This window comes from Protopterus annectens, chromosome 4.part1 (genome assembly GCF_019279795.1).
Source record: "Protopterus annectens isolate FY-2018-M chromosome 4.part1, PAN1.0, whole genome shotgun sequence".
Lineage (NCBI taxonomy): Eukaryota > Metazoa > Chordata > Ceratodontiformes > Protopteridae > Protopterus > Protopterus annectens.
The window spans coordinates 568,727,250-568,738,014 of NC_056734.1; the positions used below are offsets into that span (position 1 = coordinate 568,727,250).

Sequence of the window (10,765 nt, forward strand, 5' to 3'; positions counted from 1 at the left end):
TGGCCTATCTAAAAAAAAGTTTCGCTGAAGCGTTTTTTCTTTAGTTCCCTCAAGTAGGCATTCAATATTTATAATCTAGAGAAATACAAACTTTTGCAAACTTATTGTACTGTAACTCTGCAATATAAAACTTGAGCAAGTACACTATTTTACCACAAATTAGTGGGAAGGGAAACACTCCTGCTGTTACAAGGTGCCAGCCATAACTGGAAAACTCAGCCTAGGAATGTCAACCTTGCAGAAGTTTTAATGCTTTCAGCCTTAGTCTTGTTGATGCAAAGGAGGGGCTTCCTCTTACACGCACACACACTGCTTTAAGCTACAGGAGACTACCAACTTTTACCATACATCACTATCACGATAGAACTGCAGAGGCTACATCACATTTAAAACCTGGGTGCAAAGCAATACAAAATCCAGGAGAAAATCTGCAGCCCAAAGCTTAAGCAGTTAGAAAAGCAGATGAACCATGACCTTATTACACTCACAGGAAAAACTGTATGAAAGTCCCAGGAAGATGAGCAGATGTAATTACCAAAACCAGTACTATCACAAAACTACAGTGAGAAATGACATAGCCAAAACAGTTGCAGACAGAAGCTACTGTTGTGGTGCCTCCAAGAAAAGTAATGCAGCAAAACTGACCCAAAGGTAAGTTCCATATGTCTAAAAGAGAACAGTCCCATTAAACATGCTAGATCTAGAAGTTAACCAAAAAAAAAAAAAAAATCAGACAAAAATACAAACAGTTTGAGAAGTTAATGATTACCAGGACTGAAAGTTAAAAATATACACAAAATGTAAAAATTATCAATACTGATGTAAAAAAGTTCACTAGGTGCTTAGCAGAGTTAAAAATTATTATGCAATACATGCTACTGCACAGATATATGACCAAATAGAGGTAGGGTGTCATATAGGTTTTAAATGATGAGTTACCTACACTAAGTTGTAGGTCTTCCTTCTGCAGAGTTCATAGCAAATACGGAGGTTAGTCAAGTATCTTCAGCATCTCGGTGGTATTTAGCAACCACTCTGACATCACTGGAAGAAGCACTGCTGAAGTGACTTTGTTGAAAAAAAAAATCAATCAGATATGCATTTTGAATGTAAGAAGCCCAGATGTTTACCGGGAAGGCCCTAGCAAATTTCTTAGAATGGGAGGAGATAGAAGAAGGTAAGGCAGACAGACAAAGCCCCAACCATAACCCATGTTTCATTAGAAGCACAGGTGATGGAGTGAGTGGCTACTGCTGGCTCACTCATCCTGGGGGTAGAGATGGCTCTGGCTCACCTAGTGGCATCACTAGGTATTACAAGTGTTAAGCACTGGCCAGTCAAGTTCATGCTGCCTTCTGTCTAGAAGCTAGTGTACAGAGGCACACTTCCTGCAGCCGACAAGGCAGTGTTTAGTACATCCCTAAGGAAGTTTGGAGGGGAGCTCCAAGGGGAACTGTAGACCATTCAGACCAAGAGGCTAACCTGCTCCCTGCCACCTGTCAAAAGGGAAATGAAAATGAATAAGTTGATTAAGCATCCAGACAGAAACAAAATGGGTTGCAGGACATATGCCTTTTAGGAAACAAACTTGGATTCTAGTGCAAATGCCGTCTCAAAAAAATGAGACTGCATTTAGTTTGCCTTAAACAAAATAAGAGGTCAAAAGTATAATATGGCTCACCAAACTAAGAGCTCAAAAGAAAAAAAAGCCTTTCAAGGCGGCTTTGGAAACCTTAAATAAAGCCAACAAAAATCCACTGTGGCCCCAGTAAAAGTGAGACATTGCAGCCAAGTAAACCCTGATACAGTAATTTCACTTACACAGCTGTACTGCAACACTAGATGTTCAAAATTATCACTATTGCGAGAGCCCAAGTTTGTGGGTTATATCCTGTAAGGATATAACAGCTGGCCAGCTCCCAAAGCTTCAGGGTCCATCCTCATGCTCAAACTCGGCAGACTAGAGAGACAAGTTTAGGTGCCAAACCCTTCCAAAACTTGTCAAGCCCTTCAAAGCTTTTACGTTGACAGAGAGAAAGACTGAGCCCTTAAAGAACAATGTTAGGAGTAAAAATGAAGTCCACACCCTGGCAATAACAATACACCAAGAAACAAGGATGATGGAGGAAGGCAGTGGATAGCAGCAGTGATCATTCGAGCATCCACTCTTATGTTAAGTTGACTTGCACAACTGTACCATGTTCTTCATATTAATCGCTGCTACAGTAGCCCAAGCTCTATGGGTAGAAGAGTCCAGAAGCCCCTGGAGAATGGCTCTAGCAAAGACAGATTTAGACCTGGAGAAGGAATCGAGCTTAGAGTGCTTTGTAAAAGTATGCACAGAAGACTGTTGCTACTTCTAGAATACTTCCAGAATCCAACCCTTTCCAAAAATCCATAGATGAAGCAAAGGCCCAGGCAGAGTGGGCCTTAACCCTGCCTGGAACAATTTTGTTGTGTCAAGTATAACAAAAGGTAACTTACACAACTATTTGGAAATAGTCTTCTTTGACACAGGCTGTCCCCTCTTCTTACCTCCACAAGAAATGAACAATTGTGCTCAAAGAAACCATGCTCCTGTGGAAAATAAGGTAGGGTGGACTCACCAAAAGCTTGCAACGCTAATATCCTTCAATCAGACATCACAGCAGTCAATGGAGCAAGTATTAGCTTCTCTAACACAAAATTAAGACCCCAAGAAGGGGCCACCTGTTTTCTAGGAAGACTTATGCAAAAACCCTTCCAAAAACATTTTAACATCAGAATGCTTTGAAAGAAGCATCTATGGGCAGACATCCTGAAATGGCTTATACATAAACCTTGGAGTACGAAAGGCCACAGAACCATAGCGCACACAAATAATTGTAAAACCAGAAACCACCAGCCTTGAATGGATGCGGTGCTGGTTATGTTGTTGGCACCAACTAGAAAACCTGTTAGAATGTTACCACAACCACTAATCCCCACCACTACCATCATGCAAGCATTCTTAGGATCACTACACGAGTAGCAATTCTCTCTTATCCTGGGAAAAAGAAAGCAAAACAAACTGGACCAATGCAATACAGACAGTGGCAAATGCCTTGCTCCAACTAACATCCCGACAACTCTCGATTCAAAAGCCATTCTAGCATAATACTCATCATCCAAACATGAACACATCAAGCAGATGTGAAAAGCACTTGAATGGGAAAGAAGAACAGCTACAGTGTGAACTTTCACGGGTGTTGAAACATGACATTTCCATATACAGGAAAACACAAAAAACAGCAAAGGTATTTAAGAAATCTCTCAAAAGCACTTTTCAATGTGAAACACTGACCATACAGAAAGAGACTCGTATCAGCCCTATACTCATGATTTTGAAGACAGCAGCAACTGTACACTGCCAGTGATGGTGAGATTTTTAAGTTGTATGTCAAGTCAAGATGTACGGCAGATACAAACATTTTGCTGGTGCTCAGAGTGGAGCTGAAGGGTTAATAACTCAAGAATACATTAAAAATGGGATAAATGAGGACTTGGAATGTAACGAAGTGACAGACAAGCAGGACCAATGTTTTTTCACCAAAAAGTAATCTTCAAATTAGGTGGATTTTATATCCTTATCCGTTGTCAAAAATCTATTTTACGTATGAATTACTAGGTTGAAGGGACAATTTGACAGTCAATATAATCTGAATTCCACAATTAAAAGCTTAAATGCTTGGATATAAATGCCACTCAAATTCAGTCATTTCTGAAAGGTTTCTCTGAAAAATAAAAATGTTCCTTGTCAGAGATGCGAGATATAATTTTGTGAATATAAACTACAATTTACACAAAACAGATTTCAACAAATCTTGATGTTAACAGCTTTAAAGCGTATTACGCTCCAAAGTCAACTCCAACTCTCAAAGCAATGCAGCTTGGAGTAGCGAGGAATACAAGGAGGTACTGCAACCTTAGACTTGAACATATTCCCAAACCCCCACTACTCTGAGGATCACATTTAATGGTCCTCAACATTTTAAATGGTATTAATATTCCACAAAAAGTTGATGCATAATACATGAAATGATCATCAGAGCAAAACAAAAACTTGTACAGTTGCAGAACTTTGTATTAAAATAACTAAAATATATATATTTACCATGACACAAAATGAGTCTTCCAAGAAAGTCAAAATTGAAATAAATATGGAAGGAGAAAAGAGAGGTACTCGTTCACTACAACCTAAATAACAAGGCAACCTAAATATGGTTAAAATATAGGACATCTTGCCAGTGAACTACTGCCTTCAGGATCAACGTATTTAGATAAGGCATTAAACAAAGGGTCAAGAAGCATAACCTATATTCACAAAGGATGCTCTAATGACAGACTCAGAACTTGTTATAGGAGACCATCCCCCTCACAGTACACAATTACAGCAGAACATTTTTAAAATTCTACACAACACATCTTTAGACTCCCCCAGTCTCCTTTAAAAAAAGGATTGACTGCTGTGGCTCACAATCTACCTTAAAAACTAAACTGGTTAACACAGCCGATTCACATTTTGATCCATTTTACATCACCACACAACTGTTTTACTATATAGTGTAATTAGTAGTTCAAGTAGGCAGACTTTTGACAGAGGAAGCATAATTCAGCAGGTACGTGACCATTATTACCAGTTACCACCTGCTTAGATATGCCACTTGGTCAAGGAAATATAAAAAGAGGCAATACTTCACAGCCCACCAAAGCACCTTGAAAAGTCATCCAAAATACTGGAAAGCAGCATCTTTTATAGTCTGGCAGATCCTTTTCCTCCTCCTGCATTGTGAAGGAATAATTAAAACAGTTTGGTGCTCATTTTTGACAGTGTAATGTCTAACTATACAGTAAAAACACTTCAATTACAGCCATAGACTTCCAAATCACAAACTGTACCCTTCCAAAGTATCACAGAAAGCCACATCAAATAACTTTTACAAGTGTAAGTTGTGCTCAGCGACTGCCTTTTTCTTCTACCCTCACACACACACCTGAAATATGGCTACTCACTCTAAACCCTCTTACCAGCCTCTGTACTGACAGACCAATGTACACTTGAAAATAACATCCCCATATTAAGTCCATGATGATAATCCAGTTAGTTAATTAGAATTCAGCCTGCTGTATCTTCTTACCACCATTGTAAACCACCAGGCAGGCAGCCAATTAACACTTTCCTCAAACAACCTAGCGGTCCAACAGAGACCTAGAAGGCAGATACAGCATGTAAGACAGGAAATTCCCCCATACACTGGTACCCCTTATCAAGCCATTTAGATCTGTGCTTGGTCCACATCTACTCCCTAACTTTGTGAATGACACAAAGTGATTTGCCACAAGATTAACGCAATAAATTTGCTGACTCAATACTGCAACATTTTTCTTCCGTCTGTTGTAGAATCACTGCATCAGCATGGATTTAACTCAGTTCAAAGGCCATTTGTCCAGCTCATGTCTCTACTGAAATATCCTCAAAAACTGCAAGCTGCCTACATACAGTCCAGCTCTAGATCATTTATTCTCCAGAAAATGTACACTCATTAATGCTGTGAAATGTGTTAGGCTTACTAGGGTCATCTCTGATAAAGTAGGACCTCCCTATCATCATTACAAAATCTAACATATAAGCTAAGTGTCCTACATAGGTCCAAATTTCATATGGCTATTTACATCAGAAATACTACAGCCACTCTAGACATCTGCATGCTCTCCATGTTTAAAACTACTTTACTCACAAATCACCACACAAATTTGTACCAACATAACATGATTGCATTTGCAACTGGTATAACTACCTCTACAGCCTTCTGCTCTCATAATAAATAACAATGCTTATCTAAGTTTACACGGACAGACTTTTCACTCTAAAACTCACACAACTAGTAATAGCCAATTGGCATTTCAAATGCCAATCATTCGCTGTCCTGGTATAACCCTCCAGACATTTTCAGTTCTCCATTTTTTCCTTAATCACATGTACAAGAAAAACAAACGACTTAATTTGAAGCATATATGTAGCAAAATAATGGACTAAATTCCCTCTTAAAAAAGGCCACCAAGTATCCAACAAGTCTCACCAAGGCAGTTACAGGTATGGTACCTGCAGCATTGTTTGACTTAAGTAAATATTCACAAGAACTTCTTTTCTACATTTTCCAGCCCTTCACTATATTTCCCATCAGTTCTTCCTACTCCATGCCCAAACTAATTGACTAGGGGATACAGGCTGGGGAAGTGACTCCCTTCCTTCACCATCCCCAACCTAATGCACTTCCCTTGCCCCTATTCTATAGTCACTTCCACCATTTTTTCACAATTATTTCATAAGAAATATTTTCTAACAACCCTCCTGCCCTCACTCCTCGCTTCTGTCATACATTGTCCCTTTTCACATTTATTCCCTTCTTATATTCTTTCTGGAGTTTACTAAATTATTACATTATATGATCAGAGATTCTACTGCCTTGATTTTACTATATCCAATTTCCTCCATATTATCACATTTGATAATATTTTATATTCCTATTTTACAGTCATTGGGCATGCCTCTGTGTAATCTGCATTCTGCTTATGTTTACAAAGAATGACATCCAGTTTGTTGTTTGCATTTGTTACCTGTACTTACCCAATATTATAAACTTGAATATGCATTCAGTGTACATATGAGTACTGCACTGCTGCCACCGGACACCCCCCCTGTTGGATGATACTATTTTGTTTGGTATACTTCTTACTAATGCTGTATTATCATCATCTAAATAAAGGACAAGATAAATTCTTCAACCATTTCTTATTTATTATTGACACATGACTGTGTTCTTCAAGGTTATCATTATAGTACTCTTTTGGTATATAATCATGTGTACTTATTGTGTACCTGGCACATTGTCCTTAGGCCTGAAAGTTCCTTTTGCACAGACAAAGTAATTAGCCAATCATTCACTTTATTTTATTCCTAATCTAGTAATCGCCTAGCCAGACTTACCAGGAATCCCCATTCCACTAGTCTACTGCTAAATGCCCAATCATACATCTCCAGCCCACTGCCACTTGGTATAAAATACATACTAGTTCCCCTAGAAACATAACTCATTACCTCTGAAGTGCAAGAAATCTGGACAAAGCTAAAAATAATGGTGGCACAAATGCCGCAAAACAGGGACAAAATTTTAAATACCGCTCTTACAAACTTAGAACCTTTTTAGAATGATGAGTTTCAAACATGTTAATGCAAAACCTAAATGTCTGTCATTTAGTGGTATCCATTCTTAATAATTTACCACAAAAAACACAGGTTTTACAAGGAATAAACAAAAAATATGAGGCAAGAATCTGGAAATTTTGCAGAAGTCTGGACAGTTGAAAGGTATGCATAGGAATTCCACAGTCACCATTTCCTCTAAACAGGGAGACTCATTTCTCTGCAAAAACAGTGTTCCCATCAACAGTCAACCAAAACTTATCAAAAATTCCAATACAGGTTCACAACAAGAAACCCACGCACCAAACCCAAACCTTGGAATAAGATAGTTGCCACTGGATGCTCCAACTTTTCTAACCCTGGCTGGCCATACAGCAGCCTCATGTTTCTAGTGTTAAAACACGCAAATTCAACTGCTTAATTTATAAACAAACCCTTAACCTGCAATGTCATCTTTACAAGGCAGGCTGTCCCTCTGGGGGAAAAAAGCAGGATAAAAACAACAGAAATAAATGAAATAATTAACTATTTCGTTTCTGGTGAAATTTCAGGGTTGTGTTTACTACAAATTACTTGTGAAAATCTAGACTGCAAGAGTTACTTGCTTTTTTTAATTTATTTACATTTTGCTGTCCAAGTTAGTTACACTAGGCCTTTGGCCTCATTTCAGGTGACACCAAAGGCAGTATTTGTCTCTGGGGAACTTCCGCTACTTTTTTCGATAATGATCATGGAATTGTTTACATCCACCTTACTACCACCAAGCAAAATGGGAGCCTCAGTCTGACATTGCATCAAAAAGGACACTTAACCATGGTAGTGGCCAATACTTGTTTAGATACATTAATGAGACAATAAAATGTTATTTTCTAACTTTGAAATTTCAGGACTCTATACGTGTAAAATGGCTGGGATTTTAAATATTTAACCAAAATGTCATATTTACACAGACACACACACACCTCATCTTCCTTCTTAAAAAGGAGTCTATAGCTGTAACAGTACTGGGATTTTAAATATCTAAACAAAATTTCATGTTCACACACACACCTCATCCTGTTACTCCTCCTTAAAATACTTGTATTTTGTTCTACCTCAACATACCCAAAGTATATAAGCATCAATGCAGCAATTGTATTAGAATTCTTAAACTACACTACTTTAATTACACAACAAAATTACAGACCAACATTTAGCCTATTTACTGGCTCACTGCTACCATTTTTAATTTATATGTTCGGAGTTTTGGCATTTCATACTGACATGATCAGAAATTTTTCCCTATAAGAAATTATACGCAGTGGCTTAAATTGTGCATGTTTGGATACACCACTTAATTATTTCAACTAAACAAACTGTTGGAACTATATTCAGCCAAAAACAATAAGATACACAATACACATCAACTTTTAGGCAAACATATTATTTCAGTTTTCCGTCTATTGAACTAAACACAAGTGGCAACACAGCATTTTCTCAAAGTACATATTTTTAAATCCCAATTTATAAAGAAATTAACAGGTTTCAGAACCACATGATACTCTACTTGTTAAGCTGCAACTACACATGATACGAATTGCGATAAAGTCAACAAATGTCATGTAGAGCTGCAACGAAAATCTAAAAAATAAAATTACCAAAAGCAATCAAGCAAGTTCTTTATTTACAACAAAATTTAAAAACTTAGTAAATCGGCCCTGCCCATTTTTCCAGATCAGTCAAATCAAAACTGTAATGTGAATGCTTGTAGCTTTTTCATCTAGCAAGTTCCCATGCTGTAATTAAAAAATAGCAGCAAAATCCTAGCGACCATCATTTACTAAAATCCAGCCATTCAAGAGGCATTGTGAAAAAAAAAACAAAAAAAAAAAAAAAACACTATACTAAGGACTAGCTGGAGAACTTGGCCAGATGCTACCCTAACAGATATCACTCGGTGTTACCCTCATGCTTTAAGAATCAGTGCATCAGCACCAACAATCAGCAAAGATGAAGTGCTGCACTTCAGGATTTCAACCTTACTAAACAAAGCAATCTGTCCTCACTGGCTCATCTGTTAAACCCATATATATATATATATATATAAAAGAAAAAAAATCAAGATGAAGACTAAAAACTACAGATGTTTCACTTTCTTGTTTTGTATTACAAAAATTGAGAAAAGCAAATTATTCAGACCATGTGGACACCAATAACGTCTGGACAGATCTCTCACACACATGGCAAAAAGGTGGCAGACCTAGGGAACGAGAAATGTGCATCTGTCAAATGCGCTAAATAGCCAAACCAGGGATGCCAGTCAATAAGTATGCTTACTGTATGCAACCGGATTTACAACAGAACACTATGGAATAATCCAAATACACAGCTTAAACGGAATTTTGAATTTCTGCAATTGTCGTATAAAGAAGCACATACATATAAACGTGCAACTAACAACCACAAATTAGCTCAACAGATACGCACAACCCAAATCTACAGCTACAGCACTAAACAAAACATCCAGACCCACCATCTGATGACAGATGGCAACATATAATTTACACAATATACGTGTGGGGGTACCAAAATACAAACGCCCGCTACCTCCAATAAATACTTGACGGGTGTAACCATTTCATTACACAAAAGAGTGCATCTCAGTACTTGCTCTTCTTTAACTACGAAATATGTTATTCGACTCTACATTACAGACTGGACTAGAAAGCATATTTGCCTAAAAACATCAGGCTATATAACCAAACAAAATGATGGATGCAGAACAACACTAACATTTTTTTCACTCTATGGGCCTGCCACAACACCTACTTGCAGCTGGCATCCGCCGTGGGATACTAAGGACCTCAAATTTAACATCAAGGCCTTTCAGCGTAATATACAACTGTAAGTTATAGATTTATAATAACAGAACAAATGCACAGTAGAGGAATGACAAAAGGACGGCACTGACAACTGATGGACCAGCAGCCTTCACACATTCCGTACCTGTATCGAGACCGCTTGCTCCTCTATAGTCCACTGGTTGTTGTCTAGCCTTAATTCGGCTTGTCGCGCTATCTTCTTCCCTTCCTTAATATTTCCCCCTCAATGTTTGGTCATTATCTTCAAAATTAAAACACAACTAAACATTGAAAAGAATGATAGAAATAACAGACAGATTTAAAGGGCCAGCAACCCGCACTAACACCGGACTCTTTCTTCATCCAGAGATCCTCCACCACACCCAAACCGAAACCGGAACAAAGTAATAAGACACTTATGGGGGTGTTTCTCTATATCCGCATACAAAACTATCGGGTCGTTGTGCAGTAGGTGTTGGGAAAATTAAATATATAGTTTTACTTTACAATATATTAGTAGTGTGAATGCTGAGTTTACTGAATTGGCATGAGAGCAACGCAAAAGGTGCTCTCACATATAAAACCCCCCACTACTGTTATTAATGGTACGTCCCACAAACAAGCTTGCGGTTAATACATTATACATCATTCTTGTATGGGGTACAAGCTTTGAGTTGTTATTTACTGAGGTTGAGTGAGTTGT

At 38.0% G+C, this 10,765-nt stretch overlaps 1 protein-coding gene across 1 annotated transcript in view; it reads right to left on the reverse strand.

The window, feature by feature from the left end:
* Nucleotides 1-10,466, reverse strand: part of GNB4 (G protein subunit beta 4) — a 1,262,726-nt gene extending 1,252,260 nt beyond the window's left edge. Inside the window, exon 1 of the mRNA XM_044070378.1 lies at nt 10,208-10,466. The gene's annotated coding sequence lies outside the window, so the exon portion shown is untranslated. The remainder of the gene's footprint in view (nt 1-10,207) is intronic.
* Between the last annotated feature and the right edge of the window lie 299 nt (nt 10,467-10,765).